A 15,924-nucleotide genomic window follows, 5' to 3' on the forward strand; every position below is an offset into this window, starting at 1 on the left:
TGGGGCTCTTTCTTTTCCCTGCTCGTGGTGGCGGCGGCAGGGAATTACGACTGTTCTACTATTTCAGATAACCCAGTATTTGATCAATCCTGGAGAAGCTAGGACTAGGAAAGCAAAGGAAAAAACAAAGACACCAGTAGATTATGTCTTAAAAACCTTTGGTGTTTACATTTTATTTTTAGGCTCTCAAGAATAAAGCCTACAAAATAAACTTGATTCATATTTAATAAGATGATTTTCAGCAATTCTAGTTTTGGTATTCCAGTATGAGATTTTCTTACTTCAAATAAATTAATTCTAGAGTTTAAAGTATTTCCTAAGTTAACCATTTTGGATTTAGCTTGGCCAACTTTTTGTTCTCTTGGTTACAAACGTTCTGTTGATAGAGGTAATATGGAAGTGTCTTGAATGTAGAATTTGCTGGACTTTGTATTTCTCTTTTTGACTATATCAGGAGAGAGCTTTTTATTTTCCTTCTTTATTTCATTATTCAGCTGTTTTACTAAATGCGTGACATCATGTAAACTACTTAATTTATCTGAACCTCAGCTGGCTCCTCTTAACTTGGAGATACTAATAGTACCTACCTCATAGGATTGTTGGGGACGATTTGTGAGGATTAAGTCCCCCAGATCTTGTAAAGTGCCAAGCACAGTGCTTGTCACAGAATAAGCACTCAATAAATGTTCGTTAAAGTAGAGTAAATCTTTCCTTTTAGTTCATATCTAAATATTTTTAGATCCTAAATTTCGCATTAGCACATTGACTAAATATTAGCCCCTTAGCCCAGTAGGTTTTGGGGTCATGCATTTTGCAGATTGCATGGAAAGAGAAGAATGTTGTAACAGTTTCTGTTGACAGCCTTTTCCTAGCAAAACACATACCATTGTTATGTCACTTATGAATGGTTTATGACTTGTTATTCTGTCCTTAAGATTCCATTTTCTGGTTTTTTTTTTATCATCAAATTGCCACAGGGGGGAGTATAAGTTCTTGAAAGAAGCACAGAATATAGTTAAGGAATTTGATACCAATTATTATTGAGTGCCCATAGCTAAAACATCTACGCAGATTATATTAACACCCAGAGAAAGTAGAAATGTTTGTGATAAAGTAAATTAGGCTGCTGTTCTATATTGGATTTAATGATTTTGTGATAGTTGCGAAAAGAGTGTCTGGAAAATGTCTCTGTGGGACACAGAGAGCTGTGTATGTGTGTATGTATGTGTTTGTGTACATACATGGCAATACTGGCACTGTAGGAGAGGGAAGAAAATTTAAGTTTCTAGTTTTTGCCATTAAAATCATCAGATGGAAGAGAGGAAAAGAGAGAAAGAAAGTAAGTGCTAATATGTATAAAACAAGGATGAGAATAGCTTGGCCACGATAATGTGACAGCCTGTGACATGGATGATATGAAACCCATCCTGTACACATGGGAAAATTTAACCTTATGGAACTCGTTTGCTAGAAAAGACAATTCCAAAACAGAGAGAACTGTGCAAATGGAAAAAGAAATACCCCTTTGAATGATACAATTACATTTAATAGCTACAAAAGATGTGGCTTAATTTCATAATACTAATAGCCAAAAATGTGGTATTTCCTCTGCTTCTTTGGAGAAAGTGAGATACAACAGAAGTGCTAGGGAAGCTGAACAGAAACGTTAAAGGTCAGGTAGGTCAATTATGGTACTGGTGTGACCCTTCCCTGTTGGGAATTAATCATCTTTGCAGATGATTGGTCAGCCTTCCTTCCATCTCTCTGCTTCTCCCCTAAAGTCCTTCAGGACTTCTTGATATGCCGCAGGTGGGACCACCTTTCCCACACTCTGCCTCTCTTTCCCCTTCTCCAGTTTGGTGCCCTGTTCTGAAGAAACCCTGTCCTAAAGATGCTTATTCTTGTGGTATGTCTTCGTGTGTGTTTTTGTAGCACACTTTCTGATTTTCTGACTTCTTGGGGACTTTGTACCTGGCACCTGTTCTTACATTGAACCCCAACTCCTGCCACCATCATGGGTGACCACAACATTCATCAGAACTTACTTCTCAGTTCTCATTGCCTGCTTCTTTGGAAGGCAGCTATGCTAACCACTATACCACCAACGCCGAGCCGTCATTGCCTGCTTCTTTATAGTCAACCAGGACTTGCCCTGGACTTTGCCATTACCTAGAACTGCTCCATCGCCTCAGATCCTAAACCATCTTCTGTCTCCTGCTCTCTCACCTGCTCACTTACCCTTTACATCAATTTTTGACCCAGTGGAGACCTTGATCACTTGCCTCCTTCCTTTTCTTCTGAACACATGGCTTCACTTCCTTCTCTGCCCACGGCACCCTGTTTTATGTCAACAGTCTTTTGTTAGCACCTCTGGAATTCAGCCTCCCAACCTTTTTCGAGCCAACTCCCCTACCTTAGTTGTTCTTCCACTGTCTATCGTATATTTGTGGTCTCCAGGCTCAGCTGGGCCCTCACTTCTGCTGTGTTGTGCTTTTAGTTGTTCTGGTCATCAACTTTCTGTCTTCTCTTTTGTGTCTCTTCCAAACATTAGTGCTCCTCTCAGGGTCCCTACCCTGTCCTTTGCCTCCCAGCACGTCAGTCCTCCTTCCTACACAAGGCCGTCAGGCATGAACAACTCAAGCCGTCCTCCCCAGGACGGATGGGTTCTCAGCCTCGTATTCACTCTAGTTTGGAACCACAGTATTCAGTTCTGTAACCACTAGTCACACACATCTGGTTATTTCAATTTAAATTAATCAGAGTCTAAAATCCATTTCCTTAGTTGTTCTGGTTGCATTTCAATTGTTGTGACAGCTCTGGCTGTTGGGTTGGAAGGGGTGGTGAACCTTAATGTCACTGCGGAAAGTCTGATCGGACAGTTCTGGTTTAGACAGACTTCTGCTTGTGCTTTTGGTCTAGCTCTCCTCCTGTCTCCTATGGAACACTTTCACTTTTTTGTCTTTCAATTTCTTTTTTTCTAGTGGCTTCTTCTCAGGCTATAAAGATACCTACATTTCTCTTACATAAAAAAGAAAAATCCGAAACAAAATAAAACAACCTTCCTCTTGTCCTACACGTCCCTCTATGTAGTGCTTTTTTTTTTTTTTATTCTGAAGCTCCTAAAATACACACATACTCGTAGCACATGATCACACATACACACACACACACACACACACACACACACACACATTCTTTGGGTTTACTGTTTCTAAATACCTACTTTTGAGTTACCATTCAACCCATTGCAATAAGTCTTCTAATTCTAACACTGCAAATTGCCACCAAACAACCTATTCATTGCCAAATCCAGTGGGTTCTTTTCTGTCCTCATGTAACTTGATTTCTCTTTGGGTGTTGTAGTCGAGGCCCGTCCTCTCTCCATCTCTTTGACCATTTCCTTTGGCCTCCCTTGAAGTCTTATTCCCCTCTGTCTGCCCCTTTGATGTGGGTGCTTCATAGTCTTTTGTCCCTGGTTCTCTTTTTACATGTTCTTCCGTGGCCACGTTGTTGATGGTCCCCTGCTCTCTGGATCTCGACTAGAAACATTGTGCTATGTACAAGACGTTAATCTGAATGTCCTACACAGACCTTAAGGTAAGCATATTCAAAGCCAGTCACATTGCTCCCGCCCCCAAATCTGCTTCCTTTAACGTTTCCTAGTCTTAGGGATTGGAACCACCGTTTCACTCCAAATGGAAGCCTGTACATTGTTTGATTTTTTTTCTCTCTCACCTCCTGTATTTAATCAGTCCCAAAGCTCTGTGTACTCTACCTTCTCATTCTCTCTTCCCAGCATACCATGCCAGTAGCATCTTTTGTCTGAATCACTGCATTAGTCTTCCTGTTAGTAACTTGTCTTTGACCTGTGTGGTTTGCCCTTTCCGATTTATCCCTCCATTGCTACCTGAAGAATCTATCAATGCAAAGTGCTTACTCACCTGCTTAAAACCTTCACAAGGTTTCCATTGCCTCCAAGAAAGTCCTTTTGTCTGCATCCTATCTTCCCCATTCTTACTTCTCACTACCCACCACCCCTGCCCTAGTCCCTACTTTTCATTTCCTATTTTGTTCCGGTCTGTTTCAATAACAGTAAGAATCATATAATTCTTCAATAATCATGTCTTTATAACTTGCTCCTGTTGCTTATTCAGCTTTTGACTGTATCAGGGCTTGTTTTATATTTATTGCATTACATATACACTCACATTAACAAGTCTACAGTGAAACAAAAATTTCATGGAAACCATGTTTATTGTTACCACATGTGATACCTTTGGTATCACAAATTTTTTTTTCACTTCTTTTTTTTTTGACATATATATATATATATACATTTAATGGAAGTATAGTCAGTTTACAATATTGTGTCAATTTCTGGTGTACAGCACAATGCTTCAGTCATACATGAATGTACATTTATTCATTTTCATATTCTATTTCATCATAGTTACCACAAGAGATTGAATATATTTCCCTGTGCTATACAGTATGAACTTGTTGTTTGTCTATTTTATATATAGTAGTTAGTATCTGCAAATCTCAAACTCCCAATTTATTCCTTCCCACCTGCTTCCCCTGCTAGTAACCAGTATTTTAAAACTGATTCCATTTCATTTCTCAAAAATGCTAGTCTTGACCTCTGTGATATTGTGACTTTTAAAAAATATATTTGGTCATCTAGATTACTGAATTGTATTTCTTTTTTCTTTTTTTGCTGCTCATTGTTTTCCTTTTCTAAAATTGAAGTATAGTTAATTTACAGTGTTGTGTTAGTTTATGGTGTATAGCAAAGTGACTAGGTTATACATATATATATACATACTCCTTTTCATATTCTTTTCCATTATAGGCTATTACAAGCTATTGAATATAGTTCCCTGTGCTGTATAGTAGGACTTTGTTGTTGTCTATTTTATATGTGATAGTTTGTATCTGCTAATCCCAAACTCCTTATTTACCCCTCCCCACACTCTCTTTCCCTTTTGGTAACCATAAATTTGTTTTCTATGTCTATGAGTCTGTTTCTGTTTTGTAAATAAATTCATTTGTATCATATTTTAAATTCCACATGTAAGTGATATCATATGGTATTGTCTTTCTCTGTTAGACTTAGTATGATAATCTCTAGGTCTATCCAAGTTGCTGCAAATGGCATTATTTTATTCTTTTTTATGGCTGAGTAGTATTCCATCACACACACACACACACACACACACACACACACACACACACACACACACACACACACACACACACACACACACACACACACACACACACACACACACACACACACACACACACACACACACACCCCTACCCACCCACCCAGATCTTCTTTATCCAGTCATCTGTTGATGGACATTTAGGTTGCTTCCATGTCTTGGCTATTGTAAATGGTGCTGCTATGAACACTGGGGTGCATGTATTTCAAAATATATCTTTATGACCTTTCTGGCTCATAGCTTTCAGAACACTTAAAAGTTCTTAAGTGTTGAGAGTGATAAAGGTGTCTTTTGTTATGTGAATTCTTTTGGGATGGGGGCTGGTTGCCAGTGGTGCCAACCATGAGATTAGAGGGTTGGAACTTTCAGTACCCCTCTCCTGCTGCCCTTAGCCCACCTACTGTAAGGGGCTGTAAGGGGCTCTAGGTTCAATTAACTGCCAGTGGCCCATGATATATCAATCAGCCTATGTGATGAAGCCTCCATAAAAAAAAAGTTCAGGGTTCAGAGAGCTTCCAAGTTGGTGAACATATGGAGATTTGGGAGAGTGGTGCACCTGGAGAGGATATGGAAGCTCAGCATCCGTTCCCATATACCTTGCCCTGTGCATTTTTTCCATCTGGCTGTTGGGTAAAAATGTTTCTCTGAGTTTTGTGAGCTGTTCTACCAAATTGATCAAATTCAAGGAGTGGGGTCTGCGAACCTCTGATTTATAGCCAGTCGGTCAGAAGCACAGGTAACAGGCTGGGTTTGTGACTGATATCTGAAGTAGAGGGCAGTCTACTGAGCCCTTTAATTATGTAATCTGAACAGTTTGTTGGTGCGAGGAAGCCTACACACACACACACACACACACACACTGGAATTGGGTTAGCAACCTCCAAGCTTACTTTATGGTCTGATTGAACCCATGCCTTAGAAATAAAGTATACAGACATAGCTCTGCAACCCCGGGTGATCACGGTAGGCTCTCTGAATACGCAGTGGAGGGAAGAGGAAGGTTGTCTGAGGATGTGAGTTTGGGGATGTTGTAGACATTCTGGGATCATCAAAAGAGCACCTTTAGTTGCTGGGAGACCAGTGTTTGGTGTTTAAGTGAAACAGAACAGAGATACAGAGAAAACCTGGGTTTGGGGTACTAAATCAGTTTTATCAGTTTTATGAGCCAGTATGTCTACTCCCCTTTTTTTAACGGCTTCTGTATATTGTGTTACACAGTTTCCTAGCTGAAACAGACTTTACCAATGTGAGAGAGATAATAGTTTCACTTTCACATATATATTTTCCAGTGTAATTACTTACAGCATTTTCTAATTCTTTCATGGTATTAGGATATAACAATATTTTCCAGACCACCCCTTTTTAAAATAACATAACAGAATACATAGAAAATGATAATATTTTTGTGGTATTTTGGGGCAAAGGCTTTCTAAAATTTTGGAACAGTAAAGGTATAGAAATTTCCTTGGTTTAAAGATATCAAAGATCACAGGGCAGCTTACTGGAAAACTGTACATTTTAAAAAAAGTTTTGAGGTAATTTAAGGTATTTCTTGGAAGTTGATTTCTGAGTATTTGTGAATAACCTCTCACAGCATCAAGTACAAACAAATCTACTGTTGAATGAATTCCTTATATAAAGTTTGAGAACTAGCTTGAGCTTTAAAATATTCTATAAATATTCCCTATTTAGCTAAAATTGCCTAATTATTAAGGTCTTAGGAACTCTGGTGATTTACATTACAGCATATTTCTATCAATTAATTTATTGACCATATAAATAAAATTTTTGAGGTCCATGTATTCTTATCTAGTAAGTTTGTGCTTTTCAGAATACTGGGGAATAATACAGTGTTGATTTCATTCAAGCCATAATTTATTGAAGTAAATAATTCCTTAGAATCTTCAATACTAAGTATGTAGAAGAAGTTGCTGATTGACTGGCTAATGTAATTGTGAAAATTAATGCAACTGTCAAAATCGCCTAACCTTAAGAATAAGAAAATATTAGTGGAAAATTATTCTAGTCTGATAAATCTATTCAGATGCCCCAAATTAAAACTCAGTCCATCATTCATAATTGCCTCTCTCTTAATGAAGTAAATTCTTTACAAATATTTTGAGCATTTGATGTATCTCTAACATTATTTTAAACACAGTAGGATATCAAAAGATATCTAGTTCTTGCTTGTGAGGAATCATGATCTATTTGCAGAAGCAACTTGTATGTGGACTAAGAGTTAAAGCAGTGGTCCTCACCGTTGTCTGACGGAGGACCCACAGGACACTGAAAACTCTGGAGGATTGTTGTAATGTAGTATTTCATGACTCAAAAGTTTATTAAAACTTCTGAAGAACTTTGAGGTGTTGATTATGATAGAGCCACACGCTTTGAGGCTTGAGAACTCTTCCTCAAGTGTCAACAGATCCGTGGTGCTCTGTGAGTGAAGAGAGAGAAGTAAGCAATGTGGGAAAACCCAGCGTGACTTTTTAGTGGATATAAGTTAGGTTAAAGGATGAGGACAAGAGGAACAGCAAGGGCATTCCAGACCTTAGGAATGGTGTCAAGAATAATCTTGAGTTTGCGAATGTTGTGACATATGTGGAAGAGAACAGATGGGCTGTTTTGACCGGAGCCAACATGGGGATGAATTGGAAAGATTTAAGGAAGAGATTGCAGTACAGTAACTGGAATCCTAGTTTCTTTCTTTTACTCTAATGTTCAATATGTCATTTTTATTTTTAGTCCTCTAGTATTTTGGAACATATATGTTGCTTTATAATAGTTTTCAGGGCTTAGAGAGTGTTAAGAATATACTTGCGGATTTATAAGGAACAGTTAAGAGAGTCTCAAAACTTAGAGTTAGTGATGCTGAAATTGTTATGCTTCTGTTTCTCCTCTGGCTTTGTAGCATCTGTAATGTTTTCTCTCCACAACTTGCAAAGTGCAAGGCATATGGAAAAAACACAAAGCACAATAAACATTTATTGAATTAGTGCACCTTTCTTGAGAGCAGAGATTGTATTTCTTCTTTTTGTGATTCTCCATGTCTCCTGTATGGTGTTTTGCACACAGTGGACATCCAATAACTATAAAGCGTTGAAAATGTTTATATTACTTTCTCTGTTAGCATTCCAGCCTGAGTTAGGTGCTTATCCTTTCGTAACTGTTCTCCAGCCATATGGTAATGTGTGTGTGTATCCCTTACCAGATGGAGCTTCATAAGAGCAGAACTGATTTATTCGCCTCTTGGTCTCTAGAACCAAGCCCAGTATCTTGTTTATAGATGTTTATACATATTGATAAGAGTTTGTTGAGTAAATATTTGTAAAACAAATATAATCTTTAATTATGGTGGTGTCAGATATATGGCTTTCAGCTGGCAATTTGGCTTTTAAGTATTGTGTTCAGAAAACTCACTGGAAAAAAAAACTACCATCATGTTTATAACATTTTGGAGACAAGATGTGAGTTAACAAGAAAAAAAACTAAAAAGTCACGAAAATGTGATATAAAATATAGAATGAAATGTGTATTACCATTAACAAACTAGTCATATTGTGTGGGCATACACATTTTTTTATTGCAGCAAACTTTTACTGTAGTGTTTTCATTGAAACTTTACAGGCAACCCTTTAAGTTTGCACTGGGTATGAGAACAGTAGGGCAGCAGGGATCTTTGAGATCATCCAGTCCAAATGCTGGTCAGCGGAATAAATAAAATCACTTGTCTTCAGTGTGCACAAGGCAGGGACATTTCAGTGACTGCCTTGTCGATACCACAGTGGGTAGAAGAGCCCACTCTAACCCTGCCACCCCCAGTTTTTCCACCTCACCATCCTACTGTCCCAGCAGCCCCCATGTACACTCTAGGGAACAACCACAGGGGCTTGGTGGGTGGTGGGTGGTCTCCCTCTTCATACACACTGCTCCCCTGTGGCCATCCACGTGCTCTGGAGGAAGAGGGGAGTTGCCACAGTATGGCTCCCCCCACAATCTCCAAGAGTGACCTGCATGTATATTACTAATAGCAATAATGGCTGCAATTCATTGAGGACCTGTGTTAGGCTAATTACGTAGATCAACTCAGATCCTTACACAGCACTTGCAAGTTTATAAAATTTATTCCCTTTTTATAGATCAGGGGAGCCAGAGGAGACTCCCCATGTCATGTTTATGTCACAGAGTCATTTAAGTGGCAAAGCCAGGATTCCCATCAAGCCCTTCTAACTCCCCAAATTCCATTTTCTTGACACCAGATCACCTTTTATAAAGTAAAGAGAATATGGTAACCTGTCAATATTTGTCAGGTAATATGGTATGATCAAGAAGAACAAAGCACAAAGTATAATGCTTTCTGTAGCATTTAAATACCTACCTATTGTTAGATAAGTGGTTACATGAGTGACGTTGTGATTCTTAAATGGAAAAAAAAATCACCCTGTTACAACATAGATTTAAGATCATTACTTTAAGTTAGAATTTGATGAAAATATGAAGCAGAAAGGCTAAATTCAGGAATTAAAAAAAATACCATTATATCAGTAGAGCATTCAGTTCTTTCTTTGGTTGTATAATAAGAAAAACTAATAAGAAATTATGGAGGTTGTGTAATGTATACAATATATTCCTTTTAACCAGCGTAAATGCCTACTACCTAATTATTTTTAGACTAAGATATTTTTCTAAATTTAAAAAGCCTAATTAAAATGTAATTGTTAATGAAGGGATGACGTTTATTCAATATGTGATTTAATAAAGAACTATTTAAATAACCAACTTAAAATAATACTCAAAAATTTATTTTTGACTCTCTCAAACCAAGTAAGTTAGATTAGAAATGGAGACTGATTAGATTTAAAATATTTTCCACAGACTTAGCAATGTTGTTTGTAATAAATAAAATGAAATCTACTAGCATATTCTTCTTTATTTGATTGTGAGTTTTCAATCCCCACCACAACTTTCTGAGAATAAATAGAATCTATATAAAAGGTAAACATAGGTATTTAGTTTATAATGGGACATGTGCCTTTACACATTTGGAGGCTAGAAACAATTCACGTGTCTTGGACTGGGTGAAGGCAATGATGTCATTCTGTCCTCAGAACCCTATTTGGAAGATTAAGTTAAAACAAATGCAAAATGAGAGGGAAGGCTTAGCACTAGGATTTTTGTCTCATGAGGAGACTTGCTGAAATGTATTATTTCCCCCTAGAAATGCCTTAGGCCAGCTTGTGCGTGTCTTAATTTTCTTCATGCCCCTTGCAGGGTACTTTGCATGTTAGTAAATATGAGTTTACTTGAATTGAATTTAGCTTGGTTGGATCCAGCTACTCTTGAGTCAGCTGGCATCCCAAAGGCGTGGAGATGGAGCAGTCCTTTTCAATAGCTAACGTGTGGAACTGTTTCCTACTCTACAGAACTGGAATTCTCGCAGATAATCACAAAGAGTGGAAAATGGCTGGATATTAAAGTAGAACATTTCAGACCCAATAAGCCAACCTTGTCAGATTTCTCCTCCCTTCACCGTGAAGTAGTGTCAGGAGTTATGCATAAGCATATATTCTAAACTATACCTCTTCTTAGATTCTTCAGGATTATTTAGGTCAGTAGCTTGTCTTTTATGTGTTGTGTTTACATATGGATGAAAGTGATGAAGTCATTTTCATTGAGAGCATTACAAAGTAGAAAGTCTGAATGCTGTGAAGGTGGGTGATCATTATTATCAGTCAGTCAAGAGGAACAACAATTGAATTAGAAGATGAATGGGTAAATCAATACAGAGTCAGTGTTATATGAATGTATTTAAAAAAAAAGAGACCTAGGACATTAAGTGAGAAGTCAACCAAATTGAAAATTCACTAAAATTGGTGGTTCTTCCTTTAATTTTATACCCATTTAATTTGTGGACTAATTCTCGATGCATATGTTTGACCAAAAATAGAAAAACAAATACAGAGTGAGATCAAATTTCTACTTCCACCCCCTACCCCCAAAGAAGGAAGTTAAAAGTATTTTAACTTACACATTTTACTGGGTTGACTTGTTAAAGCTCAGTTGACCTAAATGGTTATAAAAGTTATATATATATAGATGTTAGCAGGTATTTTAAATGGGCAAATCCTTAATAGAAGGGAAATATAATTTTGACTTTGAACATACAACTAGCAAATTTAGTAATAGGAGTTTTCTTTTTAGCTTGTGAAAATAACACCATGTCGTTTGGTTGCAGGTAACGGGATGAAGTGACTGACAGAGCCTGACTTCCTGCTATGAAAAAGGTAAGGTATGAGAGAAAGGAACAATCCCTGTGGAAATTTGAACATATGATCACCTACGGACCAAACCTTACTATTTAGTATTTACACTTGTAGACTAGATTTTTATTTGAGATGAATATAGGAAAAAAATATGTGCTTTCAATTTCAGTTTCTTTTTTCTTGAAAACAAAAGGCAAGGCATCTGTCCTATAAGATGAATAAACCTGAGACAGTGTTTGCTAAGTACCTAATCTTCTAACTGTGGCCTCTTAGTGTTTATGTAACATGCTTCTTCTTCAGGAAGTTGCAGAGTAGTGAAGAAGAATCATACCGGAAATACTGGCAGTTTTACTCTTATCTATACAACACATCCCATGAAACAAGGGAAACCATTCTTAAAATGTCTTAGAATAGTTTTTTTTTTTTCAAAGTTCAGTTTAGGATTGTATTAGAGAAGCATGACAGTTACTTGTAGTTATTCCTTTAATAATAATAATTGTCACATATGTTCTGGTGATTCATAATACTGTTGACATAACTCCCTAAAACTCTCATGAATTTTATGGAGGTAACATTATAGAGATTTTTTTTTTCCTTAAGGCTTGGAATATATATTTTAAGACTTGTCCAAAGCTGCATAGCCAGTTAGTGGCAGAATGATGTTAAGGGCAGGTTTGCTGACTTCAGTTCCATCTCCACTGCTTTTTTTTCTTTCTCATTACTTCATTCCGTCTTACTTAATTTACTATGGAGAAATACATTCTGAGGAAAATAAAAATAAGTGGAAAAGAGTAAGGCTGTCGTCTTTAGTAATGTTCAGCATCCTGGTTTATTTCATTCCCTAGATGTTAATGTCCTGCAGGGGATACTGATGTGCACCAGTGCGGTGCGGTGGCTCCAAAGTTGGGCTCAGGAGTCAGGCGCTTGGGCGAGGTTGGTTCCGCCCCTCACTGTGTAAGAACTTGTGTCTCAGCTGCCCCTTTGGAAAATGGAAAGCACGGCAAAACCTACTTTTGGAGGTTGTTGTGAGAATTCAATGAGGTATATATAGTTTATTTAAAGTGTTTATAATAGCGTTGATGTCTATAGTAATTCCCCCCAAGTGTTAGATAATATTCTATTTACTTTAATAATTAATATTATCAAGGAAGAGGAAAGATTTACTATCCCAAATTAAAATACTTAAAAAAAATTAAAGATCGAGGGGAAATTCACTTTCTGGAAAAGGGCTTCTTAAGTACTCCAGTGATCTCTCTCACAAGCATAGTTAATTCATGGGAGAGGCCATTAAATGAAAAACAGGAGAATAATGTTTTCAATTAGTAAAAACTTCATACACAAGGTTAATTAGCAGCTTACTAAATTAAATTATCTGGCTTTGAAACTCAGGCTTTGTTCTAAAAAAAAATATGTGAAATAGACTAAGAAGTCCCTTCAGCTGTGGCATTAGTTCTCAGAATATCAGTATTGTGATGAATGCTGTGTAAATGGATTTAAGGCATTAAGTGTTCATTTAGTATGTGAGTTTAAAAATTATGAAAGTCTTGGGAATTTGTCTTAGAAAATCTGCCAGAAGTAAGCACCATAAAAATAGTAGTTTCATTTTTGGTTCTGATTATAGAAGTTGACAGCTGCTTTTTTCCCTCTCATCTAGTTAGACATATATATATATATACATATATACATATATATACATATATATATATACGTACATATATATGTACGTATATATATATATATATATATCTAGAATTAGTAAAGTTGGAAAAAAAATCTTCGGGATCATGTAGTGTTATGATTTTTGAACTTCTAGCCATGAACCTACTTGCACAAATGTAATCTATAGAAACCAAGAGGAGCAGCTGTGGTCTTTACAAGAGAGGGGTTTGGAACTGGGCTCACCAGTCCTGCAGAACCCAGGCTCTGCAAAGCCCATCTGCAGACCTCTCCTGTAATGGGGAGGGAACTCATCCCCGAGGCAATGTGCGCCTTGTTCAAAGACACACTTCGGACAGACAGCGCTAAAGCCAGTTCTTGAATAAATACCTTCACCTTGTCTGCTCTTTTGATTGTACCCTGTATCCTTCCTAGTAAAGAATCTGTAACTTAGAGCTCTTAACAATCCAGATTCTCTTCCTTTCTCCACTTTTATTGTAGAGCTATACCTGACAAGAAAGTCTGTTAGCTTGATATCAGCATAATGGGCATGTCCTTGGATCAGTGCAAATCCATCCCAATGTTTAATGGATTAATTCATTAATCATCTGTTGATCACCTGCTCTGAGCGTCTACTAGGCACCATGCTAAGTCCTGGGAATATCAAGTTGATGAAAACTCCATCTTTTCCCTCATAGGTATAGGAGGAATATGAGATAGATACACAAATAAATACTATGTTTCTTGTAGCAGCTTAGCTGGAAAGTAAAAATTGTGTTGAACTGTTGATTCTTTAAACATTAAATATTAATCATTATATAATGCTCTGTTCATGGTTAATATATATTGTAGAAAGGCAGGATAATTGATTAATTTTTTATTTTTATTTAGACTTTTCTTTTTAAAAGAAGACACTAGATACAAACTGAGGAAATAGGAATAAAGTGTGGATTTTTTGGGGGTGGGTAATTAGGTTTATTTATTTATTTACATATTAATTTTTTTTTAAATAAGGGTTCTGGGAATTGAACCCAGGACCTTGTGCATGTTAAGCACGCACTCTACCACTGAGCTATACCCTCCTCCCCTATTTAGACTTGTTTTTGAAGCAAAAAAGTTATTTTATTTTAAATGATTTTTTAATTAAGTAAATAATTTAGATATTGTTGTGAGTCACTGATCCCATGGGCTGGAGGCCCCCTAAACTCTGTTTGGTGGTAGGTCACTGATTAAGGTGAAAAACGCTGAGGATGGCGGGGTCTTTCTTGTTATCTAATCTTACGGTGGAACCTGAAGGGGTAGTAATGGGTTGTAGATCTCCAGATAGAAATATATCTCCTTGTATAATTACTGATGGCCATGGTCGCTGTTTAACTAGTCAAAATTGCTTTAAAACTAGAATAGTTCCTCTCAGTGATTGGGCCTGATTGATTAGCCATGATCAAGACAAAATAAAAGACTTCCTTTGGCCGGGAAAATGAATTGTACCAGAGATCCATGCAAGTGTGCTAGGCCTTGCTTCAGGATTCCTTGCCTTCTTGAAGCCTTGCTCACACTAGAGTTCAGGATTTTCAGGATCAGCTAGGCCCCTGGTACAAGTGTTCACCTGATTGTCTGCTACCTCGGTACTGAATTGGGTCCATCTTTGTTAGCTACTGTAAATCAGTCTATTTCTATTGCTTGCTATCATAGTAGGCTGCCACCATACAAGTGAACTCTACTTAACCTTATTCTACTATGTCAAGCCATGTTTACTGCTCTACTAGCCGTAAGGGGGTTATCTCGTTCTTGTTTGTATCATGATCCATGCATCTGTGCTTGCTTCTACCTGAGAGCCTACCTCAGTCTCTAAGCATTCTGTGTAATAAAGTTTGCATTGAAGACTTCAGTTTCCATGATGGAGTCATTCCTCATGGACAGACCTTTCTGCCGTAAATGACTGTAAAATCTGGAAGAAATATGTAAGGTAATAGATTGAAGACATTGGAGGGCAACCGACATAGTTGGGAGGGGGTTATGGTCCTTGAGAAGAGAGAAGCATGTTAGCTGAACTTAAGTTCTCCCTGGCTTCTCCTATGAGAGCATTTTCTAAATCCTAGCATAGGTGAATGAAGTATAAGACGAAAGTGTGGTATTATTGCACTGAGGGGAACAGCATTAGAACTTGGGGCTGTCAAAGTGGCTAGGACTAGAGGGGCAGATTTCTGGAGGGGAGGAAGCTGCAGAAAAGTAGCCCGAACAACTGCATATGAATTCGGTTCAAGTCAGTTGTCAACTACTAATCTGCAGATAAGCAGGACAAAGGCCTCAAGAAACCTAGCACAAAAGGACATCTGAACAGCTAAATAACTGATCTGGGATATTTGTAGCCACATAATGCTGGGGAGAGAGAGAGAGGAATTCCAGTGCTTCCAAGGTGAAGGGGCATTGGTAAACAACCTCAAGCTCTCAGAGGGGACCTTGTCTGTCAAGCCCTGGGAGTAGGGACCTTACCCTAGGAAAAATGAAATACACAAGCTCCAACAGAGCTTCAAGTCAAGCTAGACAGGATCAGGTGATCTATCAGAATATTTTTTTCCTGAATTTTGGAAAACAATTTAATTCTCTTTGAAGGAAGATATCAGAGTCTCCATAATAGTCAGCATTCAATAAAAAATTAGAAGACATGCTTTAAAACAGAAGAAAAAATTATCAAAACTCAAGAGAAAAAAATACAATAAACCCTTAGATGATTTAGATATTGCAGTTATCAGGGACTTTAAAATTACCATGGTTAA

General features: G+C 37.5%; 1 protein-coding gene across 6 annotated transcripts in view; it reads left to right on the forward strand.

Moving 5' to 3' along the window:
- The window catches only part of LOC116281493 (uncharacterized), a 195,498-nt gene that overhangs the window by 8,194 nt on the left and 171,380 nt on the right, over positions 1–15,924 (forward strand). For all 6 annotated transcript variants that reach the window (XR_012075002.1, XR_012075012.1, XR_012075011.1 and 3 more), the window contains exon 2: positions 11,464–11,512. The gene's annotated coding sequence lies outside the window, so the exon portion shown is untranslated. The remainder of the gene's footprint in view (positions 1–11,463; positions 11,513–15,924) is intronic.

Source organism: Vicugna pacos, chromosome 8 (genome assembly GCF_048564905.1).
Source record: "Vicugna pacos chromosome 8, VicPac4, whole genome shotgun sequence".
Taxonomy (NCBI): Eukaryota; Metazoa; Chordata; class Mammalia; order Artiodactyla; family Camelidae; genus Vicugna; species Vicugna pacos.